This window comes from Ambystoma mexicanum, chromosome 11 (genome assembly GCF_040938575.1).
Source record: "Ambystoma mexicanum isolate Mex_15411 chromosome 11, UKY_AmexF1_1, whole genome shotgun sequence".
In the NCBI taxonomy this organism is placed as follows: domain Eukaryota; kingdom Metazoa; phylum Chordata; class Amphibia; order Caudata; family Ambystomatidae; genus Ambystoma; species Ambystoma mexicanum.
In genome coordinates, this window is record NC_090934.1 from 823,530,043 (window position 1) to 823,549,500 (window position 19,458).

Below are 19,458 nucleotides of genomic sequence, written 5' to 3' on the forward strand. Positions count from 1 at the left end.
GCTGTTTGTTTATGCTTCCCAGGCAACCTGAAAATATTTCTAAAATAGCTCTTTTTCCCACAGCAAATCAGGGTATCAAGCACTTCCCTACCTCCCATAATCCACAAACACAGGGGATTTAGTAGAGGACAGAGCCCATCAACAGTGCACCAAATGTCCTCTGTATAGGCATAACTTGCTATGAGGAGAAAGCCACAGTTGCGCACTTGTGTTAAAAGGGGACAGTAGGCTGAACCCAGAGAACACGGGAGAAATGACTAAGGTTTACTGAGTGGAACACTCTGTGTCTTTGTGCCAAAAACAGCAGCGTCTTTTCGGTTAACAGCCGAACGCGCTAACCAATTGCGCCACAGAGACTCACTGGCATGTGTGTTCTGCCTTTGGCCTGATTGCATTGCTATTTTTTTCTGATTGGCAGAAAACCTGAACTTTTTTCTGAAAAAGGCATGCCTCTCTTAGCACTGCAGTGCATTAGACTGCTCCCTTGCTTCCCTGAGTCCCCAAATACACAACCACCTTGGGCACAATAGAAGACACATTCCAGCAGATTTAGCAAGAGTGCACCAAGGTTTCTATATGTAGGTACCTTGCTTTGAAGCAAGACCTGCAGTTGCATTCTTCTGTTAAAAGAGGGCAGCAGAGTGCACCAAGAGAACTTGGGGGAAGTAGCTTATGTTAACTACTTGCCATGCTCTTTATAGATCCCTCTGTTTGACTGGGTGAATTCTAATTTCTGGGGTAGAGTAAGCAATTTTTGGATCTAGATGCTGTGCGCAACAGGAATGCTATATACTGCACTTTACTGCTACTGAAAAGTTACCAATTTTACAGGATGTTCAGGTAAGCTTTGTTTCAGAAAACAACTTGCTAGAGGCACTAAAACAGATTACTGGGACAAAGGAAGAGGGTTTGGGGATTAGCACATCTCCTATGAAAGGTACAGTCACGCCCGAGACAACTCTGAGTGTCACCTCAAATTCTAAGAAATGCAAACTAGGGACCTACGCTTTTTATTGCCAGTGGATCTTTGTGTTTCAGACAAATGTGCACGCCTCCCAGAGCCCCTTGCAATGCACTTAGGGAAAGGGGGGAAGGTACTGTGAAGCCCTCTAGCTGACAATGTCTCTCTTGTCTATAATGTAACTATGAGAGAGAGAGAAATAGGCAATGCGAGAGTGAAAAAGTAAAATGGAAATGTGTCTACTGAGACCAGTATAAGGGGAAATCCTCACAATCCAGGACCGACAGTTGATTGGGAGGGCGCTTACAGGTTTCCGACACCAGACCGGTACCTGAACTCACAAACCCAAACTGCAATGTGATGGGCATTGCCACTAGACTGCCGACCCCCTTTCGGGGCCCCAGCATATATCCTTTAGTCACACCTAGAGTTCCCAGGACAGTGCAGCATTCAGCGATTACACGAAAATATTGACAGCGCTAGGAGGCCATGCAAATGGCAGAGGTATGCTTTACAAAGCCCACGTAGCGTGCACAAAACAGCACATCAGTCAGGCCCACTTGAAGAGATGGTAAAGAGGAAATACTTCTGCTGCATCCAGTAAAACATAGAGATTGGCCTGCTTTAAAGGTTGACCATGTCCTTCATGGGTGTCTGCCTTTCGGTTAACAGCTGAACGTGCTAACCGATTGCGCCACAGAGACTCTTGCAGGTCTTACACAGGGGCCTGATTGGTGTGCTGTTTGTTTATGCTTCCCAGGCAACCTGAAAATATTTCTAAAATAGCTCTTTTTCCCACAGCAAATCAGGGTATCAAGCACTTCCCTACCTCCCCTAATCCACAAACACAGGGGATTTAGTAGAGGACAGAGCCCATCAACAGTGCACCAAATGTCCTCTGTATAGGCATAACTTGCTATGAGGAGAAAGCCACAGTTGCGCACTTGTGTTAAAAGGGGACAGTAGGCTGAACCCAGAGAACACGGGAGAAATGACTCAGGTTTACTGAGTGGAACACTCTGTGTCTTTGTGCCAAAAACAGCAGCGTCTTTTCGGTTAACAGCCGAACGCGCTAACCAATTGCGCCACAGAGACTCACTGGCATGTGTGTTCTGCCTTTGGCCTGATTGCATTGCTATTTTTTTCTGATTGGCAGAAAACCTGAACTTTTTTCTGAAAAAGGCATGCCTCTCTTAGCACTGCAGTGCATTAGACTGCTCCCTTGCTTCCCTGAATCCCCAAATACACAACCACGCTGGGCACAATAGAAGACACATTCCAGCAGATTTAGCAAGATTGCACCAAGGATTCTATATGTAGGTACCTTGCTGAGAAGCAAGACCTGCAGTTGCATTCTTCTGTTAAAAGAGGGCAGCAGAGTGCACCAAGAGAACTTGGGGGAAGTAGCTTATGTTAACTACTTGCCATGCTCTTTATAGATCCCTCTGTTTGACTGGGTGAATTCTAATTTCTGGGGTAGAGTAAGCAATTTTTGGATCTAGATGCTGTGCGCAACAGGAATGCTATATACTGCACTGTACTGCTACTGAAAAGTTACCAATTTTACAGGATGTTCAGGTAAGCTTTGTTTCAGAAAACAACTTGCTAGAGGCACTAAGACAGATCACTGGGACAAAGGAAGAGGGTTTGGGGATTAGCACATCTCCTATGAAAGGTACAGTCACGCCCGAGACAACTCTGAGTGTCACCTCAAATTCTAAGAAATGCAAACTAGGGACCTACGCTTTTTATTGCCAGTGGATCTTTGTGTTTCAGACAAATGTGCACGCCAAGGTGCTGTGAAGCCCTCTCGCTGACAATGTCTCTCTTGTCTATAATGTATCTATGAGAGAGAGAGAAATAGGCAATGCGAGAGTGAAAAAGTAAAATGGAAATGTGTCTACTGAGACCAGTATAAGGGGAAATCCTCACAATCCAGGACCGACAGTTGATTGGGAGGGCGCTTACAGGTTTCCGACACCAGACCGGTACCTGAACTCACAAACCCAAACTGCAATGTGATGGGCATTGCCACTAGACTGCCGACCCCCTTTCGGGGCCCCAGCATATATCCTTTAGTCACACCTAGAGTTCCCAGGACAGTGCAGCATTCAGCGATTACACGAAAATATTGACAGCGCTAGGAGGCCATGCAAATGGCAGAGGTATGCTTTACAAAGCCCACGTAGCGTGCACAAAACAGCACATCAGTCAGGCCCACTTGAAGAGATGGTAAAGAGGAAATACTTCTGCTGCATCCAGTAAAACATAGAGATTGGCCTGCTTTAAAGGTTGACCATGTCCTTCATGGGTGTCTGTCAATATGATACTTCCCTGCTGCAAAGCTTACATTCGAAACGCCAGAACAACTAGGCCCAGAGCACAAAGATGCAATCAGGTTGAAATAACGAGATACTGAAGAGCAATTTTGTATTTCAGAGTGGGAAAAGCAAATATGACCCCGACGTGATTTGAACACGCAACCTTCTGATCTGGAGTCAGACACGCTACCATTGCGCCACAAGGTCCTTGTGGCAGTCCACCTGGTGTGTCTGATGACAGAATAAAGGTAGGAGACGTACATGCACCTGCAGAGCCTCATTGCTTCTTTAAGTAGACTGGCTAGGATAGCTTCCTTCTGTGCATCAGTACACGCTGCAGCCAAACCCTTCCCATGAAGTCTTGATGTTTATGAATTGAATGGCAAGTTTTGAAAAACTAAAGCAAGCGAGAAGAATTGCTTATAGTTTATTGGATTTTTTGGACGTCAGCAGACGAGACCTGCGAGAGGTAAACAGAAGTTCATAGTTGGTCATGCTGAATTTTTGAGCCAAAATGCATCGTCCCTGGGTGGGCTTGAACCACCAACCTTTCGGTTAACAGCCGAACGCGCTAACCGATTGCGCCACAGAGACTCATGCAGTGCTTACACAGGGGCCTGATTGGTGTGCTGTTTGCTTATGCTTCCCAGGCAACCTGAAAATATTTCTAAAATAGCTCTATTTCCCACAGCAAATCAGGGTATCAAGCACTTCCCTACCACCCCTAATCCACAAACACAGGGGATTTAGTAGAGGACAGAGCCCATCAACAGTGCACCAAATGTCCTCTGTGTAGGCATAACTTGCTATGAGGAGAAAGCCACAGTTGCGCACTTGTGTTAAAAGGGGACAGTAGGCTGAACCCAGAGAACACGGGAGAAATGACTCATGTTTACTGAGTGGAACACTCTGTGTCTTTGTGCCCAAAACAGCAGCGTCTTTTCAGTTAACAGCCGAACGCGCTAACCAATTGCGCCACAGAGACTCACTGGCATGTGTGTTCTGCCTTTGGCCTGATTGCATTGCTATTTTTTTCTGATTGGCAGAAAACCTGAACTTTTTTCTGAAAAAGGCATGCCTCTCTTAGCACTGCAGTGCATTAGACTGCTCCCTTGCTTCCCTGAGTCCCCAAATACACAACCACCTTGGGCACAATAGAAGACACATTCCAGCAGATTTAGCAAGAGTGCACCAAGGTTTCTATATGTAGGTACCTTGCTGAGAAGCAAGACCTGCAGTTGCATTCTTCTGTTAAAAGAGGGCAGCAGAGTGCACCAAGAGAACTTGGGGGAAGTAGCTTATGTTAACTACTTGCCATGATCTTTATAGATCCCTCTGTTTGACTGGGTGAATTCTAATTTCTGGGGTAGAGTAAGCCATTTTTGGATCTAGATGCTGTGCGCAACAGGAATGCTATATACTGCACTGTACTGCTACTGAAAAGTTACCAATTTTACAGGATGTTCAGGTAAGCTTTGTTTCAGAAAACAACTTGCTAGAGGCCCTAGGACAGATTACTGGGACAAAGGAAGAGGGTTTGGGGATTAGCACATCTCCTATGAAAGGTACAGTCACGCCCGAGACAACTCTGAGTGCCTCCTCAAATTCTAAGAAAGGCGAACTGGGGTCCTACGCCTTTTATTGCCAGTGGATCTTTGTGTTTCAGACAAATGTGCACGCCTCCCAGAGCCCCATGCAATGCACTTAGGGAAATGGGGGAAGGTGCTGTGCAACCCTCTCGCTGACAATGTCTCTCTTGTCTATAATGTATCTATGAGAGAGAGAGAAATAGGCAATGCGAGAGTGAAAAAGTAAAATGGAAATGTGTCTACTGAGACCAGTATAAGGGGAAATCCTCACAATCCAGGACCGACAGTTGATTGGGAGGGCGCTTACAGGTTTCCGACACCAGACCGGTACCTGAACTCACAAACCCAAACTGCAAAGTGATGCCCATTGCCACTAGACTGCCGACCCCCTTTCGGGGCCCCAACATATATCCTTTAGTCACACCTAGAGTTCCCAGGACAGTGCAGCATTCAGCGATTACACGAAAATATTGACAGCGCTAGGAGGCCATGCAAATGGCAGAGGTATGCTTTACAAAGCCCACGTAGCGTGCACAAAACAGCACATCAGTCAGGCCCACTTGAAGAGATGGTAAAGAGGAAATACTTCTGCTGCATCCAGTAAAACATAGAGATTGGCCTGCTTTAAAGGTTGACCATGTCCTTCATGGGTGTCTGTCAATATGATACTTCCCTGCTGCAAAGCTTACATTCGAAACGCCAGAACAACTAGGCCCAGAGCACAAAGATGCAGTCAGGTTGAAATAACGAGATACTGAAGATCAATTTTATATTTCAGAGTGGGAAAAGCAAATATGCTCCCGACGTGATTTGAAAAACGCAACCTTCTGATCTGGAGTCAGACGCGCTACCATTGCGCCACGAGGTCCTTGTGGCAATCCAACTGGTGTGTCTGATGACAGAATAAAGGTAGGAGACGTGCATGGACCTGCAGAGCCTCATTGCTTCTTTAAGTAGACTGGCTAGGATAGCTTCCTTCTGTGCATCAGTACACGCTGCAGCCAAACCCTTCCCATGAAGTCTTGATGTTTATGAATTGAATGGCAAGTTTTGAAAAACTAAAGCAAGTAAGAAGAATTGCTTGCAGTTTATTGGATTTTTTGGACGTCAGCAGACGAGACCTGCGAGAGGTAAACAGAAGTCCATAGTTGGTCACGCTGAGTTTTTGAGCCAAAATGCACCGTCCCTGGGTGGGCTTGAACCACCAACCTTTCGGTTAACAAACGCGCTAACCGATTGCGCCACAGAGACTCATGCAGTTCTTACACAGGGGCCTGATTGGTGTGCTGTTTGCTTATGCTTCCCAGGCAACCTGAAAATATTTCTAAAATAGCTCTATTTCCCACAGCAAATCAGGGTATCAAGCACTTCCCTACCTCCCCTAATCCACAAACACAGGGGATTTAGTAGAGGACAGAGCCCATCAACAGTGCACCAAATGTCCTCTGTGTAGGCATAACTTGCTATGAGGAGAAAGCCACAGTTGCGCACTTGTGTTAAAAGGGGACAGTAGGCTGAACCCAGAGAACACGGGAGAAATGACTCAGGTTTACTGAGTGGAACACTCTGTGTCTTTGTGCCAAAAACAGCAGCGTCTTTTCGGTTAACAGCCGAACGCGCTAACCAATTGCGCCACAGAGACTCACTGGCATGTGTGTTCTGCCTTTGGCCTGATTGCATTGCTATTTTTTTCTGATTGGCAGAAAACCTGAACTTTTTTCTGAAAAAGGCATGCCTCTCTTAGCACTGCAGTGCATGAGAGTGCTCCCTTGCTTCCCCGAATCCCCAAATACACAACCACCCTGGGCACAATAGAAGACACATTCCAGCAGATTTAGCAAGATTGCACCAAGGATTCTATATGTAGGTACCTTGCTGAGAAGCAAGACCTGCAGTTGCATTCTTCTGTTAAAAGAGGGCAGCAGAGTGCACCAAGAGAACTTGGGGGAAGTAGCTTATGTTAACTACTTGCCATGCTCTTTATAGATCCCTCTGTTTGACTGGGTGAATTCTAATTTCTGGGGTAGAGTAAGCAATTTTTGGATCTAGATGCTGTGCGCAACAGGAATGCTATATACTGCACTTTACTGCTACTGAAAAGTTAGCAATTTTACAGGATGTTCAGGTAAGCTTTGTTTCAGAAAACAACTTGCTAGAGGCACTAAGACAGATTACTGGGACAAAGGAAGAGGGTTTGGGGATTAGCACATCTCCTATGAAAGGTACAGTCACGCCCGAGACAACTCTGAGTGTCACCTCAAATTCTAAGAAATGCAAACTAGGGACCTACGCTTTTTATTGCCAGTGGATCTTTGTGTTTCAGACAAATGTGCACGCCTCCCAGAGCCCCTTGCAATGCACTTAGGGAAAGGGGGGAAGGTGCTGTGAAGCCCTCTCGCTGACAATGTCTCTCTTGTCTATAATGTAACTATGAGAGAGAGAGAAATAGGCAATGCGAGAGTGAAAAAGTAAAATGGAAATGTGTCTACTGAGACCAGTATAAGGGGAAATCCTCACAATCCAGGACCGACAGTTGATTGGGAGGGCGCTTACTGGTTTCCGACACCAGACCGGTACCTGAACTCACAAACCCAAACTGCAAAGTGATGGGCATTGCCACTAGACTGCCGACCCCCTTTCGGGGCCCCAGCATATATCCTTTAGTCACACCTAGAGTTCCCAGGACAGTGCAGAATTCAGCGATTACACGAAAATATTGACAGCGCTTGGAGGCCATGCAAATGGCAGAGGTATGTTTTACAAAGCCCACGTAGCGTGCACAAAACAGCACATCAGTCAGGCCCACTTGAAGAGATGGTAAAGAGGAAATACTTCTGCTGCATCCAGTAAAACATAGAGATTGGCCTGCTTTAAAGGTTGACCATGTCCTTCATGGGTGTCTGTCAATATGATACTTCCCTGCTGCAAAGCTTACATTCGAAACGCCAGAACAACTAGGCCCAGAGCACAAAGATGCAGTCAGGTTGAAATAACGAGATACTGAAGAGCAATTTTGTATTTCAGAGTGGGAAAAAGAAGTATGACCCCGACGTGATTTGAACACGAAACCTTCGGATCTGGAGTCAGACGCGCTACCATTGCGCCACGAGGTCCTTGTGGCAGTCCACCTGGTGTGTCTGATGACAGAATAAAGGTAGGAGACGTACATGCACCTGCAGAGCCTCATTGCTTCTTTAGGTAGACTGGCTAGGATAGCTTCCTTCTGTGCATCAGTACACGCTGCAGCCAAACCCTTCCCATGAAGTCTTGATGTTTATGAATTGAATGGCAAGTTTTGAAAAACTAAAGCAAGCGAGAAGAATTGCTTACAGTTTATTGGATTTTTTGGACGTCAGCAGACGAGACCTGCGAGAGGTAAACAGAAGTTCATAGTTGGTCATGCTGAATTTTTGAGCCAAAATGCATCGTCCCTGGGTGGGCTTGAACCACCAACCTTTCGGTTAACAGCCGAACGCGCTAACCGATTGCGCCACAGAGACTCATGCAGTGCTTACACTGGGGCCTGATTGGTGTGCTGTTTGCTTATGCTTCCCAGGCACCCTGAAAATATTTCTAAAATAGCTCTATTTCCCACAGCAAATCAGGGTATCAAGCACTTCCCTACCTCCCCTAATCCACAAACACAGGGGATTTAGTAGAGGACAGAGCCCATCAACAGTGCACCAAATGTCCTCTGTGTAGGCATAACTTGCTATGAGGAGAAAGCCACAGTTGCGCACTTGTGTTAAAAGGGGACAGTAGGCTGAACCCAGAGAACACGGGAGAAATGACTCAGGTTTACTGAGTGGAACACTCTGTGTCTTTGTGCCAAAAACAGCAGCGTCTTTTCGGTTAACAGCCGAACGCGCTAACCAATTGTGCCACAGAGACTCACTGGCATGTGTGTTCTGCCTTTGGCCTGATTGCATTGCTATTTTTTTCTGATTGGCAGAAAACCTGAACTTTTTTCTGAAAAAGGCATGCCTCTCTTAGCACTGCAGTGCATTAGACTGCTCCCTTGCTTCCCTGAGTCCCCAAATACACAACCACCTTGGGCACAATAGAAGACACATTCCAGCAGATTTAGCAAGAGTGCACCAAGGTTTCTATATGTAGGTACCTTGCTTTGAAGCAAGACCTGCAGTTGCATTCTTCTGTTAAAAGAGGGCAGCAGAGTGCACCAAGAGAACTTGGGGGAAGTAGCTTATGTTAACTACTTGCCATGCTCTTTATAGATCCCTCTGTTTGACTGGGTGAATTCTAATTTCTGGGGTAGAGTAAGCAATTTTTGGATCTAGATGCTGTGCGCAACAGGAATGCTATATACTGCACTGTACTGCTACTGAAAAGTTACCAATTTTACAGGATGTTCAGGTAAGCTTTGTTTCAGAAAACAACTTGCTAGAGGCACTAAGACAGATTAAAGGGACAAAGGAAGAGGGTTTGGGGATTAGCACATCTCCTATGAAAGGTACAGTCACGCCCGAGACAACTCTGAGTGTCACCTCAAATTCTAAGAAATGCAAACTAGGGACCTACGCTTTTTATTGCCAGTGGATCTTTGTGTTTCAGACAAATGTGCACGCCTCCCAGAGCCCCATGCAATGCACTTAGGGAAATGGGGGAAGGTGCTGTGAAGCCCTCTCGCTGACAATGTCTCTCTTGTCTATAATGTATCTATGAGAGAGAGAGAAATAGGCAATGCGAGAGTGAAAAAGTAAAATGGAAATGTGTCTACTGAGACCAGTATAAGGGGAAATCCTCACAATCCAGGACCGACAGTTGATTGGGAGGGCGCTTACAGGTTTCCGACACCAGACCGGTACCTGAACTCACAAACCCAAACTGCAAAGTGATGCCCATTGCCACTAGACTGCCGACCCCCTTTCGGACCCCAACATATATCCTTTAGTCACACCTAGAGTTCCCAGGACAGTGCAGCATTCAGCGATTACACGAAAATATTGACAGCGCTAGGAGGCCATGCAAATGGCAGAGGTATGCTTTACAAAGCCCACGTAGCGTGCACAAAACAGCACATCAGTCAGGCCCACTTGAAGAGATGGTAAAGAGGAAATACTTCTGCTGCATCCAGTAAAACATAGAGATTGGCCTGCTTTAAAGGTTGACCATGTCCTTCATGGGTGTCTGTCAATATGATACTTCCCTGCTGCAAAGCTTACATTCGAAACGCCAGAACAACTAGGCCCAGAGCACAAAGATGCAGTCACGTTGAAATAACGAGATACTGAAGATCAATTTTATATTTCAGAGTGGGAAAAGCAAATATGCTCCCGACGTGATTTGAAAAACGCAACCTTCTGATCTGGAGTCAGACGCGCTACCATTGCGCCACGAGGTCCTTGTGGCAATCCACCTGGTGTGTCTGATGACAGAATAAAGGTAGGAGACGTGCATGGACCTGCAGAGCCTCATTGCTTCTTTAAGTAGACTGGCTAGGATAGCTTCCTTCTGTGCATCAGTACACGCTGCAGCCAAACCCTTCCCATGAAGTCTTGATGTTTATGAATTGAATGGCAAGTTTTGAAAAACTAAAGCAAGCGAGAAGAATTGCTTGCAGTTTATTGGATTTTTTGGACGTCAGCAGACGAGACCTGCGAGAGGTAAACAGAAGTCCATAGTTGGTCACGCTGAATTTTTGAGCCAAAATGCACCGTCCCTGGGTGGGCTTGAACCACCAACCTTTCGGTTAACAAACGCGCTAACCGATTGCGCCACAGAGACTCATGCAGTTCTTACACAGGGGCCTGATTGGTGTGCTGTTTGCTTATGCTTCCCAGGCAACCTGAAAATATTTCTAAAATAGCTCTATTTCCCACAGCAAATCAGGGTATCAAGCACTTCCCTACCTCCCCTAATCCACAAACACAGGGGATTTAGTAGAGGACAGAGCCCATCAACAGTGCACCAAATGTCCTCTGTGTAGGCATAACTTGCTATGAGGAGAAAGCCACAGTTGCGCACTTGTGTTAAAAGGGGACAGTAGGCTGAACCCAGAGAACACGGGAGAAATGACTCAGGTTTACTGAGTGGAACACTCTGTGTCTTTGTGCCAAAAACAGCAGCGTCTTTTCGGTTAACAGCCGAACGCGCTAACCAATTGCGCCACAGAGACTCACTGGCATGTGTGTTCTGCCTTTGGCCTGATTGCATTGCTATTTTTTTCTGATTGGCAGAAAACCTGAACTTTTTTCTGAAAAAGGCATGCCTCTCTTAGCACTGCAGTGCATTAGACTGCTCCCTTGCTTCCCCGAATCCCCAAATACACAACCACCCTGGGCACAATAGAAGACACATTCCAGCAGATTTAGCAAGATTGCACCAAGGATTCTATATGTAGGTACCTTGCTGAGAAGCAAGACCTGCAGTTGCATTCTTCTGTTAAAAGAGGGCAGCAGAGTGCACCAAGAGAACTTGGGGGAAGTAGCTTATGTTAACTACTTGCCATGCTCTTTATAGATCCCTCTGTTTGACTGGGTGAATTCTAATTTCTGGGGTAGAGTAAGCAATTTTTGGATCTAGATGCTGTGCGCAACAGGAATGCTATATACTGCACTTTACTGCTACTGAAAAGTTAGCAATTTTACAGGATGTTCAGGTAAGCTTTGTTTCAGAAAACAACTTGCTAGAGGCACTAAGACAGATTACTGGGACAAAGGAAGAGGGTTTGGGGATTAGCACATCTCCTATGAAAGGTACAGTCACGCCCGAGACAACTCTGAGTGTCACCTCAAATTCTAAGAAATGCAAACTAGGGACCTACGCTTTTTATTGCCAGTGGATCTTTGTGTTTCAGACAAATGTGCATGCCTCCCAGAGCCCCTTGCAATGCACTTAGGGAAAGGGGGGAAGGTGCTGTGAAGCCCTCTCGCTGACAATGTCTCTCTTGTCTATAATGTAACTATGAGAGAGAGAGAAATAGGCAATGCGAGAGTGAAAAAGTAAAATGGAAATGTGTCTACTGAGACCAGTATAAGGGGAAATCCTCACAATCCAGGACCGACAGTTGATTGGGAGGGCGCTTACAGGTTTCCGACACCAGACCGGTACCTGAACTCACAAACCCAAACTGCAAAGTGATGGGCATTGCCACTAGACTGCCGACCCCCTTTCGGGGCCCCAGCATATATCCTTTAGTCACACCTAGAGTTCCCAGGACAGTGCAGAATTCAGCGATTACACGAAAATATTGACAGCGCTTGGAGGCCATGCAAATGGCAGAGGTATGTTTTACAAAGCCCACGTAGCGTGCACAAAACAGCACATCAGTCAGGCCCACTTGAAGAGATGGTAAAGAGGAAATACTTCTGCTGCATCCAGTAAAACATAGAGATTGGCCTGCTTTAAAGGTTGACCATGTCCTTCATGGGTGTCTGTCAATATGATACTTCCCTGCTGCAAAGCTTACATTCGAAACGCCAGAACAACTAGGCCCAGAGCACAAAGATGCAGTCAGGTTGAAATAACGATATACTGAAGAGCAATTTTGTATTTCAGAGTGGGAAAAGCAAATATGACCCCGACGTGATTTGAACACGCAATCTTCTGATCTGGAGTCAGACGCGCTACCATTGCGCCACGAGGTCCTTGTGGCAGTCCACCTGGTGTGTCTGATGACAGAATAAAGGTAGGAGACGTACATGCACCTGCAGAGCCTCATTGCTTCTTTAAGTAGACTGGCTAGGATAGCTTCCTTCTGTGCATCAGTACACGCTGCAGCCAAACCCTTCCCATGAAGTCTTGATGTTTATGAATTGAATGGCAAGTTTTGAAAAACTAAAGCAAGCGAGAAGAATTGCTTACAGTTTATTGGATTTTTTGGACGTCAGCAGACGAGACCTGCGAGAGGTAAACAGAAGTTCATAGTTGGTCATGCTGAATTTTTGAGCCAAAACGCATCGTCCCTGGGTGGGCTTGAACCACCAACCTTTCGGTTAACAGCCGAACGCGCTAACCGATTGCGCCACAGAGACTCATGCAGTGCTTACACTGGGGCCTGATTGGTGTGCTGTTTGCTTATGCTTCCCAGGCACCCTGAAAATATTTCTAAAATAGCTCTATTTCCCACAGCAAATCAGGGTATCAAGCACTTCCCTACCTCCCCTAATCCACAAACACAGGGGATTTAGTAGAGGACAGAGCCCATCAACAGTGCACCAAATGTCCTCTGTGTAGGCATAACTTGCTATGAGGAGAAAGCCACAGTTGCGCACTTGTGTTAAAAGGGGACAGTAGGCTGAACCCAGAGAACACGGGAGAAATGACTCAGGTTTACTGAGTGGAACACTCTGTGTCTTTGTGCCAAAAACAGCAGCGTCTTTTCGGTTAACAGCCGAACGCGCTAACCAATTGTGCCACAGAGACTCACTGGCATGTGTGTTCTGCCTTTGGCCTGATTGCATTGCTATTTTTTTCTGATTGGCAGAAAACCTGAACTTTTTTCTGAAAAAGGCATGCCTCTCTTAGCACTGCAGTGCATTAGACTGCTCCCTTGCTTCCCTGAGTCCCCAAATACACAACCACCTTGGGCACAATAGAAGACACATTCCAGCAGATTTAGCAAGAGTGCACCAAGGTTTCTATATGTAGGTACCTTGCTTTGAAGCAAGACCTGCAGTTGCATTCTTCTGTTAAAAGAGGGCAGCAGAGTGCACCAAGAGAACTTGGGGGAAGTAGCTTATGTTAACTACTTGCCATGCTCTTTATAGATCCCTCTGTTTGACTGGGTGAATTCTAATTTCTGGGGTAGAGTAAGCAATTTTTGGATCTAGATGCTGTGCGCAACAGGAATGCTATATACTGCACTGTACTGCTACTGAAAAGTTACCAATTTTACAGGATGTTCAGGTAAGCTTTGTTTCAGAAAACAACTTGCTAGAGGCACTAAGACAGATTAAAGGGACAAAGGAAGAGGGTTTGGGGATTAGCACATCTCCTATGAAAGGTACAGTCACGCCCGAGACAACTCTGAGTGTCACCTCAAATTCTAAGAAATGCAAACTAGGGACCTACGCTTTTTATTGCCAGTGGATCTTTGTGTTTCAGACAAATGTGCACGCCTCCCAGAGCCCCATGCAATGCACTTAGGGAAATGGGGGAAGGTGCTGTGAAGCCCTCTCGCTGACAATGTCTCTCTTGTCTATAATGTATCTATGAGAGAGAGAGAAATAGGCAATGCGAGAGTGAAAAAGTAAAATGGAAATGTGTCTACTGAGACCAGTATAAGGGGAAATCCTCACAATCCAGGACCGACAGTTGATTGGGAGGGCGCTTACAGGTTTCCGACACCAGACCGGTACCTGAACTCACAAACCCAAACTGCAAAGTGATGGGCATTGCCACTAGACTGCCGACCCCCTTTCGGGGCCCCAGCATATATCCTTTAGTCACACCTAGAGTTCCCAGGACAGTGCAGCATTCAGCGATTACACGAAAATATTGACAGCGCTAGGAGGCCATGCAAATGGCAGAGGTATGCTTTACAAAGCCCACGTAGCGTGCACAAAACAGCACATCAGTCAGGCCCACTTGAAGAGATGGTAAAGAGGAAATACTTCTGCTGCATCCAGTAAAACATAGAGATTGGCCTGCTTTAAAGGTTGACCATGTCCTTCATGGGTGTCTGTCAATATGATACTTCCCTGCTGCAAAGCTTACATTCGAAACGCCAGAACAACTAGGCCCAGAGCACAAAGATGCAGTCAGGTTGAAATAACGAGATACTGAAGAGCAATTTTGTATTTCAGAGTGGGAAAAGGAAGTATGACCCCGACGTGATTTGAACACGAAACCTTCGGATCTGGAGTCAGACGCGCTACCATTGCGCCACGAGGTCCTTGTGGCAATCCACCTGGTGTGTCTGATGACAGAATAAAGGTAGGAGACGTACATGCACCTGCAGAGCCTCATTGCTTCTTTAAGTAGACTGGCTAGGATAGCTTCCTTCTGTGCATCAGTACACGCTGCAGCCAAACCCTTCCCATGAAGTCTTGATGTTTATGAATTGAATGGCAAGTTTTGAAAAACTAAAGCAAGCGAGAAGAATTGCTTGCAGTTTATTGGATTTTTTGGACGTCAGCAGACGAGACCTGCGAGAGGTAAACAGAAGTTCATAGTTGGTCATGCTGAATTTTTGAGCCAAAATGCATCGTCCCTGGGTGGGCTTGAACCACCAACCTTTCGGTTAACAGCCGAACGCGCTAACCGATTGCGCCACAGAGACTCATGCAGTGCTTACACTGGGGCCTGATTGGTGTGCTGTTTGCTTATGCTCCCCAGGCAACCTGAAAATATTTCTAAAATAGCTCTATTTCCCACAGCAAATCAGGGTATCAAGCACTTCCCTACCTCCCGTAATCCACAAACACAGGGGATTTAGTAGAGGACAGAGCCCATCAACAGTGCACCAAATGTCCTCTTTGTAGGCATAACTTGCTATGAGGAGAAAGCCACAGTTGCGCACTTGTGTTAAAAGGGGACAGTAGGCTGAACCCAGAGAACACGGGAGAAATGACTCAGGTTTACTGAGTGGAACACTCTGTGTCTTTGTGCCCAAAACAGCAGCGTCTTTTCGGTTAACAGCCGAACGCGCTAACCAATTGCGCCACAGAGACTCACTGGCATGTGTGTTCTGCCTTTGGCCTGATTGCATTGCTATTTTTTTCTGATTGGCAGAAAACCTGACCTTTTTTCTGAAAAAGGCATGCCTCTCTTAGCACTGCAGTGCATTAGACTGCTCCCTTGCTTCCCTGAGTCCCCAAATACACAACCACCTTGGGCACAATAGAAGACACATTCCAGCAGATTTAGCAAGAGTGCACCAAGGATTCTATATGAAGGTACCTTGCTGAGAAGCAAGACCTGCAGTTGCATTCTTCTGTTAAAAGAGGGCAGCAGAGTGCACCAAGAGAACTTGGGGGAAGTAGTTTATGTTAACTACTTGCCATGCTCTTTATAGATCCCTCTGTTTGACTGGGTGAATTCTAATTTCTGGGGTAGAGTAAGCAATTTTTGGATCTAGATGCTGTGCGCAACAGGAATGCTATATACTGCACTTTACTGCTACTGAAAAGTTTCCAATTTTACAGGATGTTCAGGTAAGCTTTGTTTCAGAAAACAACTTGCTAGAGCCACTAAGACAGATTACTGGGACAAAGGAAGAGGGTTTGGGGATTAGCACATCTCCTATGAAAGGTACAGTCACGCCCGAGACAACTCTGAGTGTCACCTCAAATTCTAAGAAATGCAAACTAGGGACCTACGCTTTTTATAGCCAGTGGATCTTTGTGTTTCAGACAAATGTGCACGCCTCCCAGAGCCCCATGCAATGCACTTAGGGAAATGGGGGAAGGTGCTGTGCAACCCTCTCGCTGACAATGTCTCTCTTGTCTATAATGTATCTATGAGAGAGAGAGAAATAGGCAATGCGAGAGTGAAAAAGTAAAATGGAAATGTGTCTACTGAGAACAGTATAAGGGGAAATCCTCACAATCCAGGACCGACAGTTGATTGGGAGGGCGCTTACAGGTTTCCGACACCAGACCGGTACCTGAATTCACAAACCCAAACTGCAAAGTGATGCCCATTGCCACTAGACTGCCGACCCCCTTTCGGGGCCCCAACATATATCTTTTAGTCACACCTAGAGTTCCCAGGACAGTGCAGCATTCAGCGATTACACGAAAATATTGACAGCGCTAGGAGGCCATGCAAATGGCAGAGGTATGCTTTACAAAGCCCACGTAGCGTGCACAAAACAGCACATCAGTCAGGCCCACTTGAAGAGATGGTAAAGAGGAAATACTTCTGCTGCATCCAGTAAAACATAGAGATTGGCCTGCTTTAAAGGTTGACCATGTCCTTCATGGGTGTCTGTCAATATGATACTTCCCTGCTGCAAAGCTTACATTCGAAACGCCAGAACAACTAGGCCCAGAGCACAAAGATGCAGTCAGGTTGAAATAACGAGATACTGAAGAGCAATTTTGTATTTCAGAGTGGGAAAAGGAAGTATGACCCCGACGTGATTTGAACACGAAACCTTCGGATCTGGAGTCAGATGCGCTACAATTGCGCCACGAGGTCCTTGTGGCAGTCCACCTGGTGTGTCTGATGACAGAATAAAGGTAGGAGACGTACATGCACCTGCAGAGCCTCATTGCTTCTTTAGGTAGACTGGCTAGGATAGCTTCCTTCTGTGCATCAGTACACGCTGCAGCCAAACCCTTCCCATGAAGTCTTGATGTTTATGAATTGAATGGCAAGTTTTGAAAAACTAAAGCAAGCGAGAAGAATTGCTTACAGTTTATTGGATTTTTTGGACGTCAGCAGACGAGACCTGCGAGAGGTAAACAGAAGTTCATAGTTGGTCATGCTGAATTTTTGAGCCAAAATGCATCGTCCCTGGGTGGGCTTGAACCACCAACCTTTTGGTTAACAGCCGAACGCGCTAACCGATTGCGCCACAGAGAGTCATGCAGTGCTTACACTGGGGCCTGATTGGTGTGCTGTTTGCTTATGCTCCCCAGGCAACCTGAAAATATTTCTAAAATAGCTCTATTTCCCACAGCAAATCAGGGTATCAAGCACTTCCCTACCTCCCGTAATCCACAAACAGAGGGGATTTAGTAGAGGACAGAGCCCATCAACAGTGCACCAAATGCCCTCTGTGTAGGCATAACTTGCTATGAGGAGAAAGCCACAGTTGCGCACTTGTGTTAAAAGGGGACAGTAGGCTGAACCCAGAGAACACGGGAGAAATGACTCAGGTTTACTGAGTGGAACACTCTGTGTCTTTGTGCCAAAAACAGCAGCGTCTTTTCGGTTAACAGCCGAACGCGCTAACCAATTGTGCCACAGAGACTCACTGGCATGTGTGTTCTGCCTTTGGCCTGATTGCATTGCTATTTTTTTCTGATTGGCAGAAAACCTGAACTTTTTTCTGAAAAAGGCATGCCTCTCTTAGCACTGCAGTGCATTAGACTGCTCCCTTGCTTCCCTGAGTCCCCAAATACACAACCACCTTGGGCACAATAGAAGACACATTCCAGCAGATTTAGCAAGAGTGCACCAAGGTTTCTATATGTAGGTACCTTGCTGAGAAGCAAGACCTGCAGTTGCATTCTTCTGTTAAAAGAGGGCAGCAGAGTGCACCAAGAGAACTTGGGGGAAGTAGCTTATGTTAACTACTTGCCATGCTCTTTATAGATCCCTCTGTTTGACTGGGTGAATTCTAATTTCTGGGGTAGAGTAAGCAATTTTTGGATCTAGATGCTGTGCGCAACAGGAATGCTATATACTGCACTGTACTGCTACTGAAAAGTTACCAATTTTACAGGATGTTCAGGTAAGCTTTGTTTCAGAAAACAACTTGCTAGAGGCCCTAGGACAGATTACTGGGACAAAGGAAGAGGGTTTGGGGATTAGCACATCTCCTATGAAAGGTACAGTCACGCCCGAGACAACTCTGAGTGTCACCTCAAATTCTAAGAAATGCAAACTAGGGACCTACGCTTTTTCTTGCCAGTGGATCTTTGTGTTTCAGACAAATGTGCACGCCTCCCAGAGCCCCTTGCAATGCACTTAGGGAAAGGGGGGAAGGTGCTGTGAAGCCCTCTCGCTGACAATGTCTCTCTTGTCTATAATGTAACTATGAGAGAGAGAGAAATAGGCAATGCGAGAGTGAAAAAGTAAAATGGAAATGTGTCTACTGAGACCAGTATAAGGGGAAATCCTCACAATCCAGGACCGACAGTTGATTGGGAGGGCGCTTACAGGTTTCCGACACCAGACCGGTACCTGAACTCACAAACCCAAACTGCAATGTGATGGGCATTGCCACTAGACTGCCGACCCCCTTTCGGGGCCCCAGCATATATCCTTTAGTCACACCTAGAGTTCCCAGGACAGTGCAGCATTCAGCGATTACACGAAAATATTGACAGCGCTAGGAGGCCATGCAAATGGCAGAGGTATGCTTTACAAAGCCCACGTAGCGTGCACAAAACAGCACATCAGTCAGGCCCACTTGAAGAGATGGTAAAGAGGAAATATTTCTGCTGCATCCAGTAAAACATAGAGATTGGCCTGCTTTAAAGGTTGACCATGTCCTTCATGGGTGTCTGTCAATATGATACTTCCCTGCTGCAAAGCTTACATTCGAAACGCCAGAACAACTAGGCCCAGAGCACAAAGATGCAGTCAGGTTGAAATAACGAGATACTGAAGAGCAATTTTGTATTTCAGAGTGGGCAAAGCAAATATGACCCCGACGTGATTTGAACACGCAACCTTCTGATCTGGAGTCAGACGCGCTACCATTGCGCCACGAGGTCCTAGTGGCAGTCCACCTGGTGTGTCTGATGACAGAATAAAGGTAGGAGACGTGCATGGACCTGCAGAGCCTCATTGCTTCTTTAAGTAGACTGGCTAGGATAGCTTCCTTCTGTGCATCAGTACACGCTGCAGCCAAACCCTTCCCATGAAGTCTTGATGTTTATGAATTGAATGGCAAGATTTGAAAAACTAAAGCAAGCGAGAAGAATTGCTTGCAGTTTATTGGATTTTT

General features: G+C 46.1%; 7 non-coding genes across 7 annotated transcripts; all 7 read right to left on the reverse strand.

Moving 5' to 3' along the window:
* Positions 1-3,417: 3,417 nt before the first annotated feature.
* TRNAW-CCA (transfer RNA tryptophan (anticodon CCA)) lies at positions 3,418-3,489 on the reverse strand. The gene has a single exon. It is a non-coding gene; the product is annotated as a tRNA-Trp (tRNA).
* A 313-nt stretch (positions 3,490-3,802) lies between these two features.
* TRNAN-GUU (transfer RNA asparagine (anticodon GUU)) lies at positions 3,803-3,876 on the reverse strand. Its single transcript has one exon. It is a non-coding gene; the product is annotated as a tRNA-Asn (tRNA).
* A 4,421-nt stretch (positions 3,877-8,297) lies between these two features.
* On the reverse strand, positions 8,298-8,371 carry TRNAN-GUU (transfer RNA asparagine (anticodon GUU)). The gene has a single exon. It is a non-coding gene; the product is annotated as a tRNA-Asn (tRNA).
* A 4,035-nt stretch (positions 8,372-12,406) lies between these two features.
* On the reverse strand, positions 12,407-12,478 carry TRNAW-CCA (transfer RNA tryptophan (anticodon CCA)). The gene has a single exon. It is a non-coding gene; the product is annotated as a tRNA-Trp (tRNA).
* Positions 12,479-12,791: 313 nt separating this feature from the next.
* TRNAN-GUU (transfer RNA asparagine (anticodon GUU)) lies at positions 12,792-12,865 on the reverse strand. Its single transcript has one exon. It is a non-coding gene; the product is annotated as a tRNA-Asn (tRNA).
* Positions 12,866-15,040: 2,175 nt separating this feature from the next.
* TRNAN-GUU (transfer RNA asparagine (anticodon GUU)) lies at positions 15,041-15,114 on the reverse strand. Its single transcript has one exon. It is a non-coding gene; the product is annotated as a tRNA-Asn (tRNA).
* Positions 15,115-19,153: 4,039 nt separating this feature from the next.
* On the reverse strand, positions 19,154-19,225 carry TRNAW-CCA (transfer RNA tryptophan (anticodon CCA)). The gene has a single exon. It is a non-coding gene; the product is annotated as a tRNA-Trp (tRNA).
* Between the last annotated feature and the right edge of the window lie 233 nt (positions 19,226-19,458).